General features: G+C 51.3%; 2 long non-coding RNA genes and 4 other non-coding genes across 6 annotated transcripts; 1 reads left to right on the top strand and 5 right to left on the bottom strand.

The window, feature by feature from the left end:
- Positions 1–10,781: 10,781 nt before the first annotated feature.
- On the bottom strand, positions 10,782–16,671 carry LOC115896333. The gene is made up of 3 exons (XR_004056213.1): positions 16,317–16,671; positions 14,399–14,554; positions 10,782–11,031 (listed from the first exon to the last, which is right to left on the bottom strand). It is a non-coding gene; the product is annotated as an uncharacterized LOC115896333 (long non-coding RNA).
- TRNAL-AAG lies at positions 13,533–13,614 on the top strand. Its single transcript has one exon. It is a non-coding gene; the product is annotated as a tRNA-Leu (tRNA).
- Positions 14,181–14,253, bottom strand: TRNAV-AAC. The gene has a single exon. It is a non-coding gene; the product is annotated as a tRNA-Val (tRNA).
- Positions 14,598–14,669, bottom strand: TRNAP-UGG. Its single transcript has one exon. It is a non-coding gene; the product is annotated as a tRNA-Pro (tRNA).
- A 66-nt stretch (positions 16,672–16,737) lies between the features above and the next one.
- LOC115896394 lies at positions 16,738–17,590 on the bottom strand. The gene is made up of 2 exons (XR_004056249.1): positions 17,426–17,590; positions 16,738–17,036 (listed from the first exon to the last, which is right to left on the bottom strand). It is a non-coding gene; the product is annotated as an uncharacterized LOC115896394 (long non-coding RNA).
- Positions 17,370–17,442, bottom strand: TRNAT-UGU. Its single transcript has one exon. It is a non-coding gene; the product is annotated as a tRNA-Thr (tRNA).
- Positions 17,591–19,395: the final 1,805 nt, after the last annotated feature.

The raw sequence follows: 19,395 nt of genomic DNA on the forward strand, positions 1-19,395 counted from the left end.
TGTGAAGATTTCATGGATATTTATCAGTTCCCAAATAATACTCTTATAATTTCTTATGCCTGTCTTTACTTAAATCTCTTAATCCTGTTATCTTCGTAAGCTGAGAATGTACATCACCTCAGGACCACTATTGTACAAATTGATTGTAGAACGTGTGTTTGAACAATATGAAATCTGATTGTAAAACATGGGTGTTTGAACAATATGAAATCAGTGCACCTTGAAAACGAACAGAATAACAGCGATTTTAGGGAACAAGGGAAGACAACCATAAGGTCTGACTGCCTGCGCAGTCGGGCAGAATAGAGCCATATTTTTCTTCTTGCAGAAAGCCTATAAACGGGCATGCAAGGAGAGATATCGCTAAATTCTTCTCCTAGCAAGGAATATTAAATATTAAGACCCTAGGAAAAGAATTGCATTCCTGGGGGGAGGTCTATAAATGGCCACTCTGGGAGTGTCTGTCTTATGCGGTTGAGACAAGGACTGAAATACACCCTGGTTTCCTGCAGTACTGTCGGGCTTATCAGGGTAGGGAAAATATCCCACCCTGATGAATTTGAGGTCAGACTGGTTCTCTGCTCTCAAACCCTGTTTTCTGTTGTTTAATATGTTTATCAAGACAATACGTACACAGCCGAACATAGACCCTCATCAGTAATTCTAATTTTGCCCTTGCCTTGTGATCTTTATTGGCCTCAGAAGCATAAACTTTGTTCTCCTTTTTTTGCCCTTTGAAGCATGTGATCTTTGTGACCTACTCCCTGTTTGTACACCCCCTCCCCTTTTGAAATCCCTAATAAAAGCTTTCTGGTTTTAGGCCGGGCGCGGTGGCTCAAGCCTGTAATCCCAGCACTTTGGGAGGCCGAGACGGGCGGATCATGAGGTCAGGAGATCGAGACCATCCTGGCTAATACGGTGAAACCCCGTCTCTACTAAAAAATACAAAAAACTAGCCGGGCGATGAGGCGGGCGCCTGTAGTCCCAGCTACTCGGGAGGCTGAGACAGGAGAATGGCGTGAACCCGGGAGGCGGAGCTTGCAGTGAGCTGAGATCCGGCCACTGCACTCCAGCCTGGGTGGCAGAGCAAGACTCCGTCTCAAAAAAAAAAAAAAAAAAAAAAAAAAAAAAAAAAAAAAAAAAAAAAAAGCTTTCTGGTTTTGCAGCTCAGGAGGCATCACAGACCTACCAATATGTGATGTCACCCCTGGCAGCCCAGCTGTAAAATTCCTCTCTTTGTACTCTTTCTCTTTATTTCTCAGACCAGCCGACACTTAGGGAAAATAGAAGGAACCTATGTTGAAATATTGGGGGCAGGTTCTCCCAATAGGGTGTGGTGGTGGGTGCCTATAATCCCAGCTACTAGGGAGGCTGAGGTGGGAGAATCGCTTGAACTCAGGAGTGGAGGTTGCAGTGAGTCAAGATTGCACAATCACACTCCAGCTTTGGCAACAAGAATAAAATCCTGTCAAAAAAAAAAACACACACACACACACACAAAAGCCACTCCTAGGCTGGCTTAGACTGATAAGGTCAAGAATAACTTGAAGGGGAGTGAGAAGTATGATTGACAGTCCTGTGGTGAGACACCCACGTGGAAAAGTTCAGAAGGCAGATATTCTACGAAGCATCAGCAGAGATGGGAGTCTAGACTCCCAAAATGCCTGGTTAGAGAAATCCATTTGAGCCAGCAATAGATGTACAGTGTTTAAAGCCATTGCAATAAGTGCCCAAGGAAGAAGGTGCAGTGAAGACCAAGCCCTAAAGCACACCAGGAGTCACGGGATAGCATGAGAGGGAATGCAGCTGGAGAAGAACCAAGAGGAGCCCAGCCAGGGAGCTTCACGAGTCAGCGGTTGCAGTGCAAAATGCTGCCTGGAGGCCGAGAACGGTGAAGACTGAGAAGTGTCCACGCAGTTAGCAACCTGGAAGCTGTTAGGGACCCTGGCAAAAACAATTTGGGTGGAGCAGTGGAGGCAGAAGCCAGTTCAGCGTAAAGAGGAAATGGAGAGAGTGCCCTTTGCAGGTAGAAGAGGGGAACCACTGAAGGGGATTCAGGCTCAAGTGCTGGGAAGACATTGAAGATGATTATGTGCTGAAGGAAGGGCCCAGGGAAGGGGGGAAGGGCAGGAGGGCAGAACCCACCTCCTCTGGAAAGCCTGGTTGTCAGCCTAGATGGGCCAGGCTTCTCCCACAGGATCTGGGCGCCTGGTGCTTCCTTGGCCTTGTTTCCCCTGTGACGACTAAATATTTAAGCATTTGCTCAGCAGTCCAAGAGCAAGTCTCACGTGTCCCGATTGTGTCCCGCCATCTGGCATGGTGCCTGGAACATGGTCGATATTCCATTGATGCGAATGAACCAAAGAACTCAGGCTTGGGTTTGGAAGGTCCTGGGAATCTTGGCAAACCCACCCGAGGCAGGAGGGCCACAGCTCTGGGCCTGGATGTCTACAGCCTTTTCCTTCTGTTTATTTCTGCAGCCTGCCCACCTCCAAGTCCTGACCTTGAGATCCCCCGCCCCAGTATTTCTGGCTTCCTCCAATGCCTCTGGAAAGTCCTGGACCACAGGCGGCTCAATTTGGCTAAGCCTTCATCCCAAGCCAACGTGGTTCCCTGTCTTGAATGAATACCAACATCTTTTTGAGATGAAGCAGGGACCCCTCTTATGGGCCTGCGGGAGTCCCCCAACCATGGAAATAGGGAAAATTCTGAGTTCCTTCCGGGGAAACTCCAGGCACCTAGCTGGCCCCGAGAAGTCAGTGAGCAACCCGATAAGCAAGAACAGTAGCCAAGGAAGTTAGAGTCACAAGATGTTTGGTTCTCCACTGAAGTGAAAGGTAACATCTGAACGTATGTCGGGTTGTTTTTAGAAACTCGCACCCCCACAGACAGACCAGCTGGTACAGAGACCTCAGATAAGGGGAGCTGAGGATGGAACTCTGTCCACTGTTCTTTGCCCTAAAGTTCTTCCTGAGGGGCCTAGAGGAGGTCACACCCGTGAGCTAACATTCTTTTCTGCTAACCACAGGGTTTTAAACGAAGCTTCTCTTCCTTAACGAATTGCAAATCAAAAAACCTTTGACTTCCCGGGAGCGGTGGCTCATTCCTGTAATCCCAGCACTTTGCAAGGCCGAGGCGGGCAGATCACCTGAGGCCTGGAGTTGGAGACCAGCCTGACCAACATGGAGAAACCCTGTCTCTACTAAAAATACAAAATTAGCCGGGCATGGTGGTGGGCACCTGTAGTCCCAGCTACTTGGGAGGCTGAGGCGGGAGAATCGCTTGAACCCGGGAGGCAGAGGTCGCAGTGAGCCAAAATCATACCACTGTGCTCCAGCCTGGGCAACAAGAGCAAAACTCCGTCTCAAAAACAAACAAACAAACAAACAAAACAAAAAAGTCTTTGAATTGACCAGGCACAGTGGCTCATACCTGTAATCCCAGCACTTTGGGAGGCTGAGGCAGGTGGATTACTTGAAGTCAGCAGTTTGAGACCAGCCTGGCCAACTTGGTGAAACCCCTTCTCTACTAAAAATACAAAAATTAGCTGGGCATGGTGGCGTGCACCTGTAGTCCCAGCTACACAGGAGCCTTGAACCCAGGAGGAAGAGGTTGCAGTGAGCTGAGATTGAGCCATTGCACTCCAGCCTGGGCGACAGAGAAAGACTCCATCTCAACAAAATGTAAAAAATTAAAACCGTTGCTTACAGCACTTTGGGAGGCCAAGGCCAGAGGATGGCTTGAGCCCAGGTTTCAAGACCAGCCTGAAAAGCATAGGAAGAACCCGCCTCTATTCAAAATATACAATTTCAGGGCTGGACATGGTGACTCACACCTGTAATCCCAGCACTTTGGGAGGTTGAGGAGGGCGGAGTTCGAGACCAGCCAGGCCAACATGATGAAACCCATCTCTACTAAAAACACAAAAATTAGCCAGGCATGGTGGCTGGTGCCTGTAGTTCCAGCTACTCAGGAGGCCGAGGCAGGAGAATCACTTGAACCCGGGAGGTGGAGGCTGCAGTGAGCCGAGATCGTGCCACTGCACACTCCAGCCTAGGTGACAGAGTGAGACTCCATCTCAAAATAAAATTTATAATTTCAGCAAATTTAATTTTACTTTAATTAAAATATAACAAACCCTTGCTTACAAGCCACTGGGGAGGCTGTGTGTTAAGAGTGAGCTGCCCGGTTCTCCTTGCTTGGTGTCCTGCAAATAGACGCCCTCCTTTCTCCCAGTGTAAGGCTCAGTGTGGATGTTTGGCGTGACGGCACCAGGAAAGCAGGCTCCAGGTCACCTCAGTGACATCCTCAAGAGGACTTTGCTCCTCACTCAGACACCAGGTGCTCAGTAAAAGGGAAGGAAGAACTGCTTGTCTGCACTCCGCATGGTGCTGGTTCCTCCCAGCTGCCGTGTGAGGTGGCCGTTATCTCTTTTCACAGATGAGGAAACTGAAGCCCTGAAAGTTTAACAGATTTGACTGGAAAGTGACAAGGCCTGGAGAGGAGCCCCCTGATGAGCCTGGGCTCTTCCCACCACACCACATGCCTCCTCCCCTTACGCGAAACTGCACCATCAGGTCAGGCATGACTCACTAGTGCGAGAATGACCAAGTCTCGTCATTTGCAGGAAGCCACACGTTTATACCACAGACCGGATGGTCTGAGGTGTGTAAACATTAAGTTCGGATGCCACCTCTTTCTCACTCCACTGAGGACATTAAATATGATATTTAAATTTGACTACTGGACCTTAAATTTGAGATTGCATCTGAGAAACATGCTGGAGGGTCGGTCGTGGCTTGGGGGTGAAGTGGAGCCAGGGTGCATTCACAGGGAAGAGACATCAGGCTCTCTCAGCCACAGCACCCATGGATAGTTCAGCAAACTCTTTTACCAGAAAGTGTGGGCACCTTGAGTGCCCAGCAGCCCTCACCCTCCCTCTTGGATCACAGCTCACATGACCCTGCTGGGCACAGACCCAGCTCAGGCCCCACAGCACACTCCCCGTTCCCCAAGCCTTCAGCTTCCCACCCCTACCCAGCTTCTGGCTGCTGCTGCTAAGGTGTCTTTCAGATCCTCCTGGGACTTGCCCATTCTGAGGCAGCCAGCAGCAAGGCAGGCAAGGCCTGGGCAGCCAGGGTGCACTCGTTTTCATAAAGAGCCCAGAGGCATTCACAGCCCAATGTGGGGGTCCTTGTGCCTCAATGTGGCCATTTGTCCCAGGCCTGGGGACACACTTGGAGATGCAAATGGTCTCTACTGTGCTGCTAGCCTCACACAAGCAGCTCAGAGATAGTGTCCACCCGCTGACCCCAAATTACAGGGCCGCCACCCAGCCACAGCAGGTATGGAAGGTCCAAGCAGGGTGCTTGGTGCAGCCGCTGCCCCCTCTGCACAAGGGCAGGGCATTCTGGACTGGGATCAACGCCCCACTCTTTGGCCTCATTATAGGGCAGAAAGGAGATGTTCTGAAACCCTTCTGCAGAGCCGCATCCAGGATCACCCAGTTGTCTTCCAGATCCTCCTGGATCTCCCACCTGGACAGGTCCAGGCACAGGCTGGTAGATGCTTTAGAGCCCAGGCCACTATCCAGGCACGTCCCCACACTTCCACCACCACGAGGAGACATGACCAGTGCAGTTCTGGCTCTTCACCTCACAGGAGAATGCAAGCCCACCTGCCAGGCCTCCACCCCCACCCCAGGCCCCCATGTGTCAGCTGCAAACACCAGAGGATCCAGGTCCACTTGGTGTGCTCAGACCCCAGCTCCAGGGCCACACGTTCTCAAGCACATGCTCAGGCCCTCCCAGCCCTGGCTCCCTGTTGGCAACTTGTCTTCTGGCCATAGCTCCAGGGCCTCATCCAGAAGGTGAAGGAGGACTGGGCCTTGCAGAAGAGGCTGAGGCCTCCGACAGCTCAGACCATGCTGGGGCTGCCAGAACTGGTCCTCCTGGCAGTGGGGACGTCCTCCTTCTGGAATTGTTGCTTAGCATGGCTGTCCCAGGCTCACGCCCTGCCCCACCAGGACTGGTACCCCACGCGAGGGCAGCTGACCTGGGGAATGAGAACGCCTCCCAGCGATTCCCTACAGGCTGTTTCTGAACCCCTTGTCTCGCACCCAGCCACCTGATGGCTAATACAAATTAGCCAGGCATAGTGGTGCACACCTGTAATCCCAGCTATTGAGGTGGCTGAGGCAGGAGAATCGCTTGAACCTGGGAGGCAGAGGTTGCAGTGAGCTGAGATTGCACCACTGCACTCCAGCCTGGGTGACAAAGCAAGACTCTGTCTCAAAAAGAAAAAGAGAAAGAAATACAAACTAACAAAATTGCCTCATTTGCCCAGCCTAATTGCCTCACGTTTAAAAATAGAAATGGGCCAGGTGTGGTGGCTCATACTTGTAATCCTATCACTTTGGGAGGTTGAGACAGGAGGATCACTTGAGCCTAGGAGTTTGAGATCAGTGTTGACAACACTGTCAATAGTGAGACCCTGTCTCTACAAAGTAAAAAAATTAGCCAGGCATGGTGGTGCACACCAGTAGTCCCAGCTATTCAGGAGGCTGAAGATCACTTGGGCCAGGGAGGTCAAGGCTGCAGTGAGCTGTGATTGCACCACTGCACTCCAACCTGGGCAACAGAGCAAGACCCTGTCTTAGAAAACAAAACAATTTGGCGATATGTGGTGTGGCTGATGATGCAGTGATACTTTCCAGTGGGAGCGTCAGTTCCAGGACAGCAATTTAAATACACATGTGTATAAAATGGCCTTTCCAGAAGCGTATGTGTCGCTGCCTTGCTGTAATAGCATATGCCCACCAATAAGATGCTGGTTAAAGAAGTTAGGGAAGATCCACAGGATGGACTAGTACGCAACCAAGGAAAAAAATAAACTTTGGTTTTGAAATGGATTGAACTCTAGGTTTAAAAGAACTGCCGGGCACAGTGGCTCACACCTGTAATCCCAGCACTTTGGGAAGCTGAGGCAGGCGGATCACGAGGTCAGGAATTCCAGAGAAGCCTGACCAACATGATGAAACTCCGACTCTACTAAAAATACAAAAATTAGCCAGTCGTGGTGGCACGTGCCTGTAATCCCAGATACTCAGGTTTAGGCAGGAGAATCGCTTGAACCTGGGAGATGGAGGTTGCAGTGAGCCGACATCATGCCACTGCACTCCAGCCTGGGCAACAGAGTGAGGCTCCATTTAAACAAACAAACAAAAAAACTAGTAGGCCAGGTGTGGTAGCTCACATCTGTAATCCCAGCACTTTGGGAGACTGGGGCGGGTGGATCATTTAAAGCCAAGAGTTCAAGACCAGCCTGGCCCATATGGTGAAACCCCATCTCTACAAAAATTAGCCAGGTGTGGTGGCACGTACCTGTAGTCCCAGCACCTTGGGAGGCTGAGGCACAAGAATCGCTTGGACCCAGGAGGTCGAGGTTGCAGTGAGCTGAGATTGCACCACTGCACTCCAGCCTGAGTGATAGAGTGACTCTCGAAAAAACAAAAAAAGAAAGAAAAAAGAAAAAAGTGGGGGGAGGGGACTAGTTATAATAGATACAGAATTTGTATCACGTGCTTCCATTAGAGAGAAGGAATACAGAGATGTCACATACATATATCTGGAGACAGTCAACTGGGAGTGGCCTGCAGGGAAAGCATGTGGAGGCTAGGGGCCCGGCGAAGCAGAGAGACTTAATGTACTCCTCTGTGTTTTGAACCAACTACCTAACAAAGAGTATCTGTCGCTTCATTGTTGTAATGTTACGAAATCCTGGGGATTTGCTCTACGTCCTGTTGCTTGCCCGGAAAGCCAATGACTGAGACGACCTGTACTGCCAAGGAAGACGGCTTTATCGGGTGCTGCAGCGGAGGAACCGGGAGCTCAGTCTGAAACCCGTCTTCCTGACTCACTAAAACCAGGGGTTTATATAGCAGGCAAAGAATGTAACACTGGGTAAGAAAACAGGAACTCAGGAGGGGCAAGGATGCAATCATGGTGAATGGGTGGTCCCTGTATCTGGCACAGTGATCTGGTTTCAGTTCTTTGATACTTTTTGTGAGAGGCCTAAAGGTTGTCTCCTGAGGAAGAAGCTCAGATAAAATGTAAGTTTCAAACTTTTTAAAACCAGAAGGGTCCATTTCTATGTTTCTTAAGAACAGTCAGCCGGGCACAGTGGCTCATACCTGTAATCCCAGCACTCTTGGAGGCCGAGGCAGGTGTATCACCTGAGGTCAGGAGTTCAAGAGCAGCCTGGCCAACCCCAACTCTACCCAAAATACAAAAATCAGTGGGGTGTGGTGGCGGGTGCCTGTAGTCCCAGCTACTCGGGAGGCTGAAGCAAGAGAATCGCTTGAACCCAGGAGGCAGAGGTTGCAGTGAGCCGAGATCACGCCATTGCACTCCAGCCTGGGCAACAAGAGTGAAACTCTGTTTCAAGAAAAAAAAAGAGGCTGGGTGCAGTGGCTCACGCCAGTAATCCCAGCGCTTTCGGAGGCAGAGGCTGGCGGATCACTTGAGGTCGGGAGTTCGAGACCAGCCTGGCCAACATGGTGAAACGCCGCCTCTACTAAAAATACAAAACTTTGCTGGGCATGGTGGCACATGCCTATAGTCCCAGCTACTTGGGAGGCTGAGGCAGGAGAATCGCTTGAATCCGGAAGGCAGAGGTTGCAGTGAACCAAGATTGTGCTATTGCACTCCAGCCTGGGCAACAAAGTGAGACTCCATCTCAAAATAAATAAATAAATAAATAAATAAAAGAAGACGACCACAAGGGTTCATGCAGAATATTTTAAATATTTTTGTTGAACACGATAATTTAACTGATTTTTCTTCAATGATGATGCTCCCAAATATCCTATATGCATCCATGGAAATGTAAAGATCCTGAATAGCATCTTCCATGTGGGACATCTTGAAAAATAGTATTTTGGTTTCAGTGAGTTGCACGAATGAATCGCTAGTCCTTGTTAATTTAACAGGTCTGTTTACAGAGTGTAGTAATTTCTTTCTTTCTTTAGACAGAGTCTCGCTCTGTCACCCAGGCTGGAATGCAGTGGCGTGATCTCGGCTCACTGCAAGCTCCATCTCCCGGGTTCACGCCATTCTCCTGCCTCAGCCTCCCGAGTAGCTGGGACTATAGGCGCCTGCCCCCACATCCAGCTAATTTTTTGTATTTTTAGTAGAGACAGGGTTTCACCGTGTTAGCCAGGATGGTCTCGATCTCCTGACCTCGTGATCCACCCGTCTCAGCCTCCCAAAGTGCTGGGATTACAGGCGTGAGCCACCGCGCCTGGCCAATTTCCCTTTTAACAAAAAGCAGCCCCAAAGTCATTTCTTTTCTAACAAAAAGCAGCCTGAAAAATTGAGTTGCAAATATAGACAGGCAAGCTGGAAGCTTGCACTGGTGAAAGTCCGCAGCTGTGCCAATAGGAAAGGGCTACCTGAGACCAGGTATGTTCTGAGGAAAGAGAAAGACCCTCTCACATTGTTTTATATTGTTTTATCCTCAGTACCTGTTCTTAGAAAAAAATAAGAAGAAGAAGAACAATAAAGTAAAACCAAAGACAGGCAGCCGGGTACCAGGCCCGAAACCAGGCCCAGGTCTGCCTGGCCTAAACCCAGTAGGTAAAAATCAACTCATGACTTAGAAACCGATGTTCCTAACATTGTATAGAAGAACATTGTGAAACTTCCTGCCCTGTTCTGTTTCTCTCTGACCACTGGTGCATGCAGCCCCTGTCACGTACCCCCTGCTTGCTCAAATCAACCACGACCCTTTCATGTGAAATCTTTAGTGTTGTGAGCCCTTACAAGAGACAGAAATTGTGCACTCAGGGAGCTTGGATTTTAAGGCAGTAGCTTGCGGATGCTCCCAGCTGAATAAAGCCCTTCCTTCTACAACTCATTGTCTGAGAGGTTTTGTCTGCAGCCGGTCCTGCTACAGTTCAACATGGAGGCTCCATCTTCCCTTTTTTTTTTTTTTTTTTTTTGGTCACCACCTGTAAAGAAACAGGCAACATGGCCCGGGCCAGGTAGAGAACCATCTGCATAATAAAAGATTGGGGTTGGGGGCAGACAGCTTTTCCCGCCCTGTGAAAATGACAGCTAGCCCTAACCAGTTTTTCTCGCCTTAGGCAAATAAAACACCTGATCCCACCAATCTTTGGGCCCTGTGTAAATCAGGCACCGCCTCCTCAAGCTCTTCCGTAAAACCTGCTCATTTCACCACAAAACCGGCAACCCATTTCTCCGAGACCAGGGTCTGCTACCGAGAGCTCTTCTCCTCTTCCTGTTTCCTATTAAACTTCAGCTCTAAAGACCACCCTTTGTGTATCTGCAGCCTATTTTTCCATGGCCATCAGACAACGGGTATTTACCCCAGACAATGACACTTAAGTAATTTTCCGACACTTTGCGGAGGTAATTTGCCTATGCTTACCTTTAAAAGTTACAGAATTGGGCCGGGTGCGGTGGCTTACGCCTGTAATGCCATCACTTTGGGAGGCAGAGGCGGGCGGATCATGAGGTCAGGAGATACAGACCAGCCTGGCCAAGATGGTAAAACCCCGTCTCTACTAAAAATATAAAAACTAGCCAGGCGTCGTGGCGGGCGCCCGTAATCCCAGCTACTTGGGAGGCCGAGGCAGGGGAATTGCTTCAACCCGGGAGGCGGAGGTTGCAGTGAGCCGAGATCACGGCCACTGCACTCCAGTCTGGCGACAGATTGAGACTGTCTCAAAAAAAAGAGAAAGTTACAGAATTGGCCGGGCGCAGTGACTCGCGCCTGTAATCCTAGCACACTGCTAGGCCGAGGGAAGAGGAGTTTGAGATCGACCTGGGCAATATTGCGAAACGCGTCTTTACAAAATAGTACCAAAATTAGCCAGGCGTGGTGGTACGCTCCGGTGGTTCTAGCTGCTCCGGAGGCTGAGGTGGGAGAATCGCTGGAGCCCAGGAGGTCGAGACTGCAGTGAGCTGTGTTTGTGTCACTACACTCCAACCTGGGTGACAGAGCAAGACCCTGTTTGAAAAATAAATAAATACGTAAATAAATAAGGAAATAAATAAATAAATAACATTGCTCGTAGAGCTGAGTAGGGTGGCACACTCCTGTAATCGCAGCTACTCAGGAGGCTGAGGCGGTAGGATGGATCAAGCCCAGGAGGTTGAGCCCAGCTTGGGCTAAATTGCATAAACCAACCCCCAGACCCCCTCCTAAATATATATATATATATATGACAAATAAGTTAAAGAATCCATAAAAATAGTCTAAAAAGCTTTAAAACAAAAGGCATGGTTTTAAATGCATGGCATGGTTAAGGGTGCTTTTTATGTTCTTAAAGCCCATTTACTCTACTTTTTCTTCTTAGGTGTGTCTAATTATTCCATAGTGAGCAAATGTTAATGAAAAAGGTTTAGTGTCTAAACATACAAATAGGAACTGAAAGAGCAGGATGGAGGGGACCGAACAGAGCCTGGCACATGCTCGGAGAGCACCTCGGGGGCTGAGCGCTGGTAGACGGTGCCTCTGTCTCCCAATCACCCTGGTGAAACACAATGGCGTGCCCACCTAGCCTGAGGATGCCAAGTGGACACAGGAAGCCAGCGTGGCCACACAGCAATGATGAAGGACAGGAACCCCCTCATACCATCCCAGGAGCTTCTTTCAACAAGTTACAAATACAAAGACAAGTAAGGAACTTGGAAAGCCTGTTCTGCTGGGAGATTCTATCTATTTGGTTCTCAGGCCTGTAACTGTCATAGGGAGAACTCAAAGGTGGGCCCCAAGATTCCCACCCTGGGCACACGCCCTGTAGGCCACCTGCCTCTGAGTGAACGTGACGGCATGTCACTCCCACAACCATGCCACATTTTATGGAACAACGGATTGCGCAGCTGTGATTGAGGTTCCTGGTCAGTTGATTTTGATAAATCAAAAGGGAAATTAGTCTGGGTGGCCCTGACTTAATCAGGTGAGCCCTTTAAAAGAAGGTGGAGTTCCAGAAACACTGTGCACCGCTGGCTTCAAGGAAAGGGGCCTCTGGTTGCTGAGAGTGGCCCTCAGCTGACAGCCAGCAACCAAACGGGAGATTTCAGTCCCACAGCAACAAAGAAATGCATTTTGTCAACAAGCAGGGAGGCTGGAAGAGAACCCCCTGCCTCAGATGAGACTACAGCAATGGCCAACATTGTGAGGTCACCTGCTGCGATATCAGTAGAAAACCTTGCTAACTTGCACAAAAAGCGAGATAAATCCATGCTGTCTTGAGACACTAAATGTGTGGTAATTTGTGACACACCAGTAAAATCTAAAACAATAGCCTTTCCAACTAAGAAAGTCATGTTTTAAGAAACAATTTTCATACAAATATATCTGTACTGTGTCAAGATTTTATATGTATAGAAATCTTAAGTGAGCATGGAATTGAATACACTTGCTTGTGCACATGCACACACACGTGTGTACCTATCACCCAGATCGAAAAGGAACATTTCCAGCATTGCAAAAAGTTTCCTCATGTCCCTTGCAAGTCAGTACCTGCACCTCCTCCTCCCAAGTGACAGGATTTTAACTTCTGTCAGCATAGATAGTTTGGCTCGTGCGTGAACGTCATATGTGGAATCAATAGAACGCAGACGGTTGGTGTCTGGCTGCATTTGCTCAATATTGATGTCGGTGAAATCCGTCCATGCTGTTTGCAGCAGTAAGCACATTATCAGTGTTATAATTATCCCATGTAAGACTATATACATAATAAAAAATAAAATAATAAAATAAAATAAGACTATATACCATTTTATTTATCCAGTGCGAAGATGGTGGGCATTTGGCCTGTTTCCAGAGGCGAGTTATTATGAATGAAGTTGCTAAGAATGTTTCTGCTCGTGACTCATAAAGTCAATACATACTTTCAGTTTGTTGTCTGTTTTGTTGTTGTTGTTGGGTTTTTTTGTTTTGTTGGGTTTGTTTTGTTTTTCTTTGGTTGGTTTTGGTACAGGATCTTGCTCTGTCGCCTAGGCTGGAGAGTAGTGGGGCGATCTCGGCTCACTGCAGCCTCTGCCTCCCAGGCTCAGCCTCCTGAGTAGCTGAGTAGCTGGTCACACACCCTCACGCCCGGCTAAAGTTTACATCTTTTGTAGAGACAGGGTTTTGCCATGTTGCCCAGGCTGGGGGGTTTTGTTTGTTTTTCTTTAGGTTTTTATTTTATTTTGTTTTTCATTGTATTTGTTTTTGATTTTTTGAAGTGAGAGTGTGGAAGTCTACCCCTGCTCTGGAGCGCATTCCCCAAAGGGGGCCGGCAGGGGTGGCTTTATGAGTGGTCTTCCTAAAGCAGACGCTGAGGACTGGGCTTTGAGAATCCTGTGTCAGGGCGCTGGTGGAGCCGTTTTCCAGCCAGTGGCTTTGGCAGAGCGGATCCTGCCATGGTTCTCCCTGTGGATTCGCCCCAACTCCCTGTTGGCCCAGGGCCCTTGGAATGCTTTATAACTGAAGGAAATTATGTAAATGGGTTATAGTAGAGAGGTAGCGTGGCCGAGCGGTCTAAGGCGCTGGATTAAGGCTCCAGTCTCTTCGGGGGCGTGGGTTCGAATCCCACCGCTGCCAGATGGTGGTACTTTTGTCACTTTTGTCCCTATAGGTTACAAAAGGGGTAATGGCCACACACATACTCGGGATCCGGGGTTCCATTTGGCAGCGTGCAGCTGTGGAGTGGATGGGCCCTGTGCCGAGCTTGACCACAGCAAGTGAAAGTGGATTGAGTTCTTCACAGATGCGGGTGATTGAGGCTGGGAAGCAAAAGTGTAGATGCCCTCTTCTCTTTGTGCCGCTGTAACCAGGTGGACATACTAGTGGGGTCTTCTAGTTTAGTCTCCAGTGTAATAAGAGTGTGTAATGAGAGAAAATTCGCTTCAGGGCTGGGCGCGGTGGCTCACGCCTGTAACCCCAGCACTTTGGGAGGCCGAGGCGGGCGGATCACCTGAGGTCCGGAGTTCCAGACCAGCCATGACCAACATGGAGAAACCCTGTCTACTAAAAATACAAAATTAGCCGAGCGTGGTGGAGCGTGCCTGTAATCTCAGCTACTCCGAGGCTGAGGCAGGAAAATGGCTTGAATCCGGGAGCCAAACCCCATCTCAAAAAGAGGAAAAAACAAAAGCCCCGCTTCCGGTTGTTTCCGCCCGGTTTTGAACCGGGAACCTTTCGCGTGTTAGGCGAACGTGATAACCACTACACTACGGAAACCCACACTTCACACGGTCGCCATAATATTGTCCACTAGCAACTACACTCCGGGTATGTTCGACAAGTGTTCCCTAGCTGTGAAAGGAGAGCCCCACAACCCGCAAAAAGCATACATTCGCGTACAGGTCTGTGCCCAAAGTCTTACCAGCAACTATTGCTTCCGGGACGGCTGGCTTAGTCTCCTATCTACGATTCTTCCCAATCCCTAGTACTCCCGGAAATCTTGGTGATGCCACCGCTGGACACCGTTCGGGATCAAAACTGTCAAGGTAACACAAAATTTCGCTGATTCATCCAGGATCTGAACAAGAAGGAATTTAGTTGAAATGAAAAAAACAAAAACTGGGCTCGTCCGGGATTTGAACCCGGGACCTCTCGCACCCAAAGCGAGAATCATACCCCTAGACCAACGAGCCGGCTGTTAACAAGCATGCTTAATATTTCCAAGATTGTGTTCTTCATGGATCAATTCACCGAAAAGGCGGATTTCTTTCTGGCAGCTTGAAACCATTCTCAAAAGTCTTACAGTCTCCCAAGCCCAACCTGTCCCCGCTGCCCATCTCCGCGTCTGCCCCTAATTCTCAGCCGCCGGTAGCTCCACACAGGGTAAATGCTCCGTATGCCCTGTCTCCTCTGGTCTCCTGGAATCCGAGTGAGCGCCTCCCTGTTCGATCCAATCGAGCAGCAGGCAGGGGCGTCCATCCGTTCTGCAGCCTGGGCGCCCCTTCCCAAGGGAGTTCAAGAAAGGTGCAAATCTTGAGGCCCAGGGGCAGGACGCAGAGGTTGGCAGAGCCGGAGGGCTCGGGAGAGAGCGCAGTGCTGGGAGGGAACGCCGGACCAGTTGGGTGAGGAGCCCCGAGAAGCGGCGCTTAGAGTTTTATGAAAAGATAATAAGCAGTACATACCCATTTGCAAAATGTTCAGGAAATGTAGGAAAGTGTAAAGCAGAAACGACCTAAGACCGGGAACTCTGTCTTCTCGTGGTGACTCTGGCCACCGGGTTGTCGCACAGGTCGGAGCTGGACCCACGCGCGCGCGCTCCCGCGGTACAGGGCCCGGGTCCTGGCTCACAGCCCTCGCCACGTTCTCCCGGGATTGCCCGCCGGCCGCCTCCAGCACAGGGCAAGCCTGGGGCTCGAGCTGGGCGGGCGCGCTCCTCTTTGCTCGCCTCGACCTACTCTGGCCCTGCGCGCTTTAATTGCACTGGTTTATTTAGTAGTAAAAATAGTGATACGGATTTCCTGCTGTAAAATTCGCGATAATCTACTCAGAGCTGAGCCACAGGTTTATTTTTGTGTCACCAGCAGAGACATTTCCTACACTGCTGTAAAACAGCGTGGGATGGTGGTTAAGCGACTCCAAGGAAACAATGCTCCTGTTTCCATTCGCACTCCCGGCGATCTTGCTCCGCCGTCTGCGAGCGCCGCTGCACTCGCCCTTCCTCTCTGCCTCTCCACGCTGGACTCTCCTGGTGCCGTGGCTGGCTTTCGGCTCTTCCCACAGTGAACATTTCAGATGAACGGACGCCCCCCAAGGGTCTGCCCCACCCGGCATAGCTCTCCCTTGTCCCAAGCCTCGCACCCGCGCCTCCACCAGCAGCTGGACGGGAGCGCCAGCCTGGGAGACCTCCCGGCACCTCAGCAGCTCCCACCGGATTCAGCCAGGTGACCCGCGGCTGCAACGCCCGGACTCTGAGAGCCCCAGAGCGCGAGGCCCGAGGTTCTTCCACCTGGTTGTTCGATTATTATGGGGACCGCCTGCCAACACCCACACACACGGTCACACGCTCGCACCCTGGGAGTCCACGGTTTTCGTCGGGAGGGTGTTTGTAGTTAAGCCCTCAGGTAGCTCGCCGCTGGTCCCCGTGACCCGACTTTACAGTGGGGTGATCTTCCTGTGGGACAGGCGTTTCGGGGTCGACAAGTCCGAGGAGCCCCGGGCGCGCGAGTGCCCGCATGTGCTGGCGGGCTCCTGGCCTGTCCCAGCGAATCCATCCCGGTCTTGACCCAGAGTCTCGGCTCTTTGGACCGGAGCCGGCGTGGGAGAGAGAGGGAAGCGCGTACCTGCTGGCGGGAGCCGCAGACCCCGCTCGCTCCTCCACGCCTCCCAGTCCAGGGTCTCTACCCAGGTGGCCGCGAGCGATTTTCTCTTCTCCGGTGCACCGGGCCGGGGTTCTGTTTTCGAACCCTGAAGTGGTCCCCGTATAAGCCGCGGCCCCACGTGGGACGGGGACTCGCTCAGGGCTTCTCGAGGTCCCCTCCGGCTGGAGAGAGGGCGCCTGCGACAGGGGAGTGTGCGGCGGGACCCAGCCCCGCCTCCGCCTGTGCCCAGGCCTCCAAAGCGCGCGGCGCGGGGAAGACCCAGGCGGGAGCCGTCCCGAGACCCCCAGGGGGCCCGTCCTGCACCTGGGCAGCGCCCCCACTGTTCACTGAGGACTTGGGCTCACTTTCTACACTTCCGGTAACAGCAGGAATAAATCAGAAGGCCAGCATACATTAGTTATATATTTTGTTTAAAATAAACTAATTTTTTTTTAAGGCTGAAAGCGAATGTGACACGTAGAGCCGTTAGTCCCGGGTCATGAATGTGGCCGTCTGCGCTTTTCTGTGTTAACTCCACAGGAAGAAGTCAGAGTTAGCAGCACGCAGGCGGCGGGGACCCGAACGCCGAGGGCGCGCAGCCGCCGAGCGCAGAGCAGCAGACCAGAGCCTCAGCGCGCGCGTCGGGGAAGGCCGCAAACAAACGCGGGGCGGGAAGGGGCGCGGTAGTGCCATCGTCTCCTCCTGGAGAGAGGGAAGGAGACGCGACGGCGAGTCCCTAGCAGGAGTGGGAAGACGTGAGGGGAGCTAAAAGACGCTCCCGGGGAGCGCGCGCAGACGGAAGTGAGCGGGGTCGTGGGGAGAGGGCGCGCGGGGCCCAGGGAACCCGTGATGGAAAAGGAAGCCCGCAGTGGGTCTGACTCTTCAAGAGATAACGAAATGGTAGGCAAGTAGTCTTGCGCGGCGAGTATCGAGAAAGTGACTCTGCCAGGGTCTGGCCTCCCAGGAAGGCGGAAGTAGACTTGTGTATCTTCCACTTTTCTTTTAGGAAAGAATGGGGGAAAGAAAAACAGAAGTAGGCCCCAGCGAGATTTGAACTCGCGACCCCTGGTTTACAAGACCAGTGCTCTAACCCCTGAGCTATGGAGCCAACTGTTACTTTTAATTTCGCATACAAGTAGTTGACGCTGTCGCCAGCGACACGCAGGCGCAGTCCGCTTAATCCCAGGGCGAGTTCGGTGGCGGCTGAATCCAAGCTCCTCCCCCGGCCGCAGCCATCTTGCCTGTGCGTTCGTGGCGCGGAACGACTGTTAGTACCTGGAGAGAGTTCCGCGAAGACTGTGCCGGCGTTGGGCGCGCGCGCTAGCGGGAGCTGTTAGGGCGGGGCGGTACCGCCGAGCTCGGAGCTGTGAGGAGCGCCCTGGGTCTTGGGCGGGGCTGGGGGGCAGGGAGAGGCGTGCGCAGGATTGGGGAGCACGTTTTGCGTCTCCCTGTGCATGAGGAAGCGGGGCTCCAGGTCAAGGCTATGGAAAGGTCAGAGAATGGTGTCAGTGCGCCCCTCCTGCAGGGAGTCCAGGTCCGAGAGGTTAGGGCGGGACCTGGGGCGAGCTGGGTGGTGAGGGAGCAGTGGGGGCAACAGGAGGTGGTGGCCGACAGGGAGCGGGCCGGGAATCTGGACGGCCAGGTGTTTGGAGGCGCTGGGGCCGGAAGGGTCCAGGCGAGGTTGCGGGTGGGTGCTAGCCCCTGTCTCACATTTGGATGAATTAGGAAAATGCAGCTTTTAGGGCACACCCTGACATGTTCTGTCAGGGCCCTTAAAGGGCCCATGGGGCGGAGGAGAGGGGAAAAGGATGAGGGCCCAGCCTGGCAAAGGATAGAAAGTGGTGGGTGTAGGAGGTGGACCTTGGTCTGGTGGCCTACCCTGCCCTGTGCTCCCTACAAGGCCGGGTGACTTGGGTCACTGGGCGGCCAGAGGCAGGCCCCTGGGTGCCCCCTAGTCTGGATGCTGAGGGGCCCTGTAAAGGTCTGGCGGCAGAGGCCTGGGCTTATGGCTCATCAGCTAGGACTGATGGGTGAATAAGAAGGGCCCAAGTTAGGCCAGTTGTTCTCACAGACCCAGAGGTCTCTAGAGTTTATGATGCCCAGAGTCTAGGAGAGGGAAATGCACACACGCGCCCTCGAGGACACCAGCATCCTGACGTCCAAGTTACTGCACTGCCCTGATTACCAAGAAAGAACATCTCTTCTATATGCAATTGGGACGGTCAGTAACTGTTGTTACATTTCTTCAGATATATAGATATGTATGTAGTTACTCTGCAAACACACTCTGATAGACACACGGTTGCACTCATGGACACAGAAACGGAAAATAAACATGTGGACAGCTACTCCCATTCCCCAGACCTGACCCTCATGTGACGCCTCCCCCAGACATTGTACTTTTTGGGACCTGTAATGTGTGTTGTGATGCCCAGCACATTTGTTGGATGGTACAAAGGGAATTATGATACTTAATCAAAAAGCCATACAAGCCAGATAACATTAGGGCTCAACGGTAACAATAGGCGATTTAGTTAGGAGATTAATGTTAGAGATTGGTTTTCCTTGTGGAAATCAGTGGTATTCAAATGCCTGAATTGGCTACCAGGTTTTAGAGTTGCTCTCCATGTATGAGCAGACCATAGGATTCACTCTCTGGAATGCTTCTGTAGGCAGGACTTTGGAATGACCCTGTCCTCAGCCTGGAGGATACAGTATTCTGATTGTCTGATGCTGTGTCAACTGGGCCTGCCTCGGATAGTGTCATGCCTGCCCCACGAGAACCTTATATGCAAAGTGAGCTTGAAGCATCCCAGAGACAGAGCACTGAAGCTCCATGTCACAGGGCTATTCAGCTATCATTGCCCCCGCTTGCCAACACCGCTGTCTACATAAGCTGTGCGGGACAGAATTAGGTCCAAGTCTGGTACTCTCTTCATCTAATCTGGTAGCCAGGTAGCGAGGGAAGAAACCTGTGGCCTTTGTCTAAATACAAGGTGGTTAATATTTAACAACAAATCAACAATAGGGTATGATCAAACTGACTTGGGTCTCTTTGCAA

This window comes from Rhinopithecus roxellana, chromosome 3 (genome assembly GCF_007565055.1).
Source record: "Rhinopithecus roxellana isolate Shanxi Qingling chromosome 3, ASM756505v1, whole genome shotgun sequence".
Classification (NCBI taxonomy): Eukaryota; Metazoa; Chordata; class Mammalia; order Primates; family Cercopithecidae; genus Rhinopithecus; species Rhinopithecus roxellana.